Source organism: Otolemur garnettii, unplaced genomic scaffold (genome assembly GCF_000181295.1).
Source record: "Otolemur garnettii isolate 467f Iridium unplaced genomic scaffold, OtoGar3 scaffold00181, whole genome shotgun sequence".
NCBI classification, from domain to species: domain Eukaryota; kingdom Metazoa; phylum Chordata; class Mammalia; order Primates; family Galagidae; genus Otolemur; species Otolemur garnettii.
The window spans coordinates 3,087,319-3,092,208 of NW_003852576.1; positions in this window are offsets into that span (position 1 = coordinate 3,087,319).

Here is a 4,890-nt window from a genome sequence, read left to right on the forward strand (position 1 = left end):
CGGCATCTGCAGCTCAGTGGTTAGGGCACCAGCCACATACACCAGGGCTGATGGGTTCAAACCCAGCCCAGGTCTGCTAAACAACAACTGCAACAAAGAATAGCCAGGCGTTGTGGCAGGCACCTGTAGTCCCAGCTACTTGGGAGGCTGAGGGAAGAGAATCACTTAAGCCCAAGTGTTAGAGGTTGCTGTGAGCTGTGATCCCACATCACTCTTCCAAGGGCAACATAGTGAGACTATCTCAAAAAAAAAAAAAAAATCTATCACTGCAGCCTGGCTAAAACGGTTTCTCAACTTTACTTTTCTATGCCTTACTACATAATATCCAACAGCTAAATTTACTTAATAATCCTCTTCTAATGCTTTTGAGTAATAACTTATATCCCAATTGTAAACAAAATTATTTGAACTGAAGCAAAATTATTTGCTTTTCCATCCAATGGCTATTGGCGAAAACTTTACTTCTAGGGCAGAAATTAGACATCTTTATATTTTTCCTAAAATGAAACAATGTGTGAGTTTATCTTATTTTTACTTGGTCTGGCTTATGAAATAGTATTTGCTCAATTTTACTGTTCCATAATGATTGTCAGATTTTATGTAATAATTAAGAAGGGGTAGGCCACAACCATGTCACCTTAGCCATAGCTATTTTGGCTTTTGTACTCAGATCTGTTAAAAATCCATGAACAATCAGTATCTGCTCATTTTTTAAGGTCACAAGTAGTGATAAGGTTTTGTTTTTCCCCATGGAATGGTACTGTGAGGAGGAGGCACATGTGTTTAATGTGTGAATGTATAAAATTCGGGACAGAAATCCTCTTGGACTACAAAAGGCTGGCTGCCCATTCACCAGGTCAAATGAATTTTTGGATGATTTCAGGTCACTTCCCTGACATAACTGAGTATCTCAAAAGCTTTAGTTTTAGGGGCAAAAAATATTTTTTCTCCCTCTGGCCTCCCCGTCCCCCCCTTAACCCAGAAAGTTCTTAGAATAAATTGGAAAGATACAAAAAGCAAGTTCAAACACTTAACAGAGACTTGACATTTATTGTGCAATTTTATCTCCAACAGAACATGTGGCATTCTAGAGGCATGAGGTAATAAAATCAATACTCCAATTAGAACACCTGAAATAACTGGCTCTAGTAACAAATGTCTCTTAGAATTAAAAATATTAAATGTTTAAAAAACTCTTGTAACAGTTTCAGTTCCTAAAAGAAATGAACCTAACACTTAGAAAACAACTTACTCTTCTATATAAACTGCTCACCCCAAAATCTTGCTATTCTATATTATACTAGGCATTTGTAGTTTTATTAACATATCCCTCGTGGGTGTGAACTCTACACAGTACAATCAAATAGAAATTATTCATAGAGAATCAACAAGACTCCAACAAGAAAAATATCAGGATCAATGGATTTATCACAGTTTCTCCACAAGTCTTCATCATAGAAAAGAGAGTAAAGGCAAGTTGGCCCCAGGGTTAGGCTGCTACATGAAGCTCCAGAGCAGAGACACAAAGGCAATGCTTGAACTGGGCAGGGTCGGGCTGGACAGTGACCTTGAAAGTTTGATAGCCCACCTCTGGCATGCCCCGTTCCCAAGAAGCACAAGCCAGGCCCTGTGTGGCCTTGGCATGTTTTCGAACTTAAACACAGCCAAAGGGATGTTAAAGCCAAAACTATAGGAAAGGATCAACAGGTTATTGTATTTTCCTACAAAATTTTCACAAAACAGGTCTCACAGTGACATCAGAAATTAAAAACTCTTCCAAGTCAGATGCATCACCTCTAAGGCTACAAAGACAACAAACGTGAGAAGTGCGTGGAACGCTGGCCCCCCGACGCCCAGTGCCATTTCTAACATCTAGGGGTTCCCCAAGACTCTCACTTGACTGAGTTGCAATGTTTGCTTTTGTCCCTGCACTTTTGTACTGGGAATAAATGAAATGTGAATCACTGAGCACTTTTTAACGTACACACTTTAAAAAGTTTCATGATCTGATCACAGGATCTTACATGGCCCACGCCTTATGCAGTAATCTGAGCAGTTCCCAGAGGGAGTGTGTGTATATATATATGTAGGTTTTTATGTTCGTACTTAAAGTGTCAACAAACTTTAGTAGTTTTTAACAACACAAATATCAACTTTCCTTTAATGGCATACATAAAACCCCAAATCCACCTCCAAATATTGATGGGTTTTTATAAATGTGCTTTGATGACTAGGGAAAAACGAACTTCATTCTGCTTAGCCCAAAGGAATAGTCTCGTTAGCTGAGCGCCTTGGGCAGTTCCCTTATTGACACATAAGGATCATAAGAGTAATAGCTTCATAGGTAGCTGTGAGGATTTACAATAGGAGGATCCATTAAAGTGCTTATCACAAGAACTCAACAAGTATCAGCTATAATTACTATTATAGCACTGAGTGGTTCTGAATGGGCCAAAGTGTGGCCACGATATACATGGACACTTGTACTGGTGAAATTATTTTGAGAATGAAAAGGTTTTGAATGAGTTACCAGCAGATGCATTTTTCATTGTAATTTGGGGGAATTATGATTTAATAAAAACATAGCCCTTGTACCAGCCAGCTATGGATTAAGAGGAAAATTAATCTAGTCACCATTAGTGCATAGATTTGGTCAAACTGGCCCATCTGACATTATTAGATGACAGAAGTTACCTGCACTTGAATACACTGTGGAGGTCAAGGTGGTCTCTACTGTGTACACAGCTTAAAGTTATACATGTTACTCTGAGAATGTTAATATAGATAGGTTATTTTTTTTGTATTCCATGGTGTCTGATATCAATTCTTCATTCTCCTTTAAAAAAAAAAAACAGGACTAATGCCATCAGCTGACAAGATGAGCAGCTTTGCAGGGGGCCATCAGTGGGTGACGCTTCCCTTGTGGCGCCAAGTGAGGTGATCATTTTTATCCAGCACTTACGTGACTGAAAGAAGCCATCACTGTGTTTATAAAAATACACCCTAATGATACACACTGCCGTTTAGACACATTTACATTAGAGCTGACTCACGTGTTCTATCTGACATGTTTTGCCAAACAGCTTTGGCAAGTGTTGCCACATTAAACATACACCAGCAAGATACGCACCATATGTGCAGAATCACTTTCTGTGCCGTTTCTAAAAATCTGTACACAAGAGCTGTCAAGAATTAACACTGATGTGTACTGTGCAATGACATAGCACCGAATGAGAAAGTTATACATTTAAATCTCTTCTAAAAATGAAGCTATGGGGCACAGCACCTGTGGCTCAAGGAGTAGGGCGCTGGCCCCATATACTGGAGGTGGCAGGTTCAAACTCGGCCCCAGCCAAAAAAAAAAAAGAAGCTAATGAATGAAATGTTTTAAAGATTATTAAAACCTAAGAGGAGACTCAGGAAGTACTCAGTGGGTATTAGATTTAGATTCCAGGGCATACGCTGAATGATGTGTTCCCAATGAGACATGGTTGCTTTTTTGAATATGTTTCACCTCAGTGATGCTCTGACCCTTTTCTGAGAGCAACTGAAGGGAGGCACAAGCCATTAAAAGTGGCAGGGAAATGGAGATATAATGAACCAGTAGAGTCCCAAGTTCGACTTATTGTCAGATTTGGGGTAAACATCTGATATCACAGGAATAGTTACTGGATTTAGAAAGCCATTCAATCAACATCAGTTACCATCATTAGCACCTGCTGGCATCCAAGGAGGAGCTGGATCACGTACCAGATTGCTGTAATTTATATCTCCTATAATCCCGATGAAGGAGTCAGTTTATTACTGATTAAGGAATAAGGAACAACTCAAACACAAAGTCTCTACCTACACACAGCTGGGATGTAGGTCTCAATTCCTCTACCAAAGCGGAGGACAGCAATTTCCCACAGATGCTCTAATACTGCATTATGGTCCCAGAGAAGCTTTATAGAACACACACGGTGACAGTGACCTCAATGCGGTGGTGGAACAGGGAACACCAACAAAGTGATGCTCAGGTTCACGGCATGAGGAAGTGTCTTCAAGAAAAAAGACAAACATTTTCTTTGAAAGCATTTAACACTAAGTCTACACCATGAGCTTCTGCATAAACTGTTTAAAACGGACCATGAGAAATAGAACTTTAGTAATTGCTTCTAGGTTACTGCCCTCTGAGGGCAGGCTGCTGCCCTGGCCTGTCTTCCAAAACAGATCTTTCCAGGGTCATCCTGAGCCCGGCCAGAAGTGAACTGGGGCTTCCGTTCTCTGTGAAAAGCAGGCATGATCTTTGTAATGGGATTTTAATCTGGAAAACACGGGACACACCACAACACTGTCACTTTGGGTAGGTACAGACTCCCCTCATAGCTGGGATTATGGACCACACCTATTCACTGACAAAACTGCCAAGTTTAGACCTTGTTGTCAGGTCAGCCCTGAGACCTCCTCTAGCCAATTAAACAGAACCACTGTATCTTGAGCTGTTCTAATTTAATCTATTTTATAGCAATGCCAACATGACTCAGGGAGGAGTCTAAAAGCTGACAGGAAGCTAAGTTTCTCATCATGAAAGCACTTTGTCCATCTGCCAGATAAAGTCATACAAAATCAAGAAAACAAGCAACATCTTCAGGTTGCCAAAGGCATCAACTGAAAGGCTCCCAGAGCAATGGCAGTCTCCACTCCCAGGGCTAAGTATCTAACCTCCGAGGCTGCTCGGGCCTTACCGAAAGTTAAGTGAACAATCTTTTGTAGCCCATATTTTAAAAATCAAGTGACCATCCAAGCAACTGCTGTGAAACAGAAAATCACCAGGCTGAAAGGTGAAGTTGAGATGGACACACCCTAAGGACAGGAGCAGCCCAGCACCTGAGCTGATGCTGTGTGAGA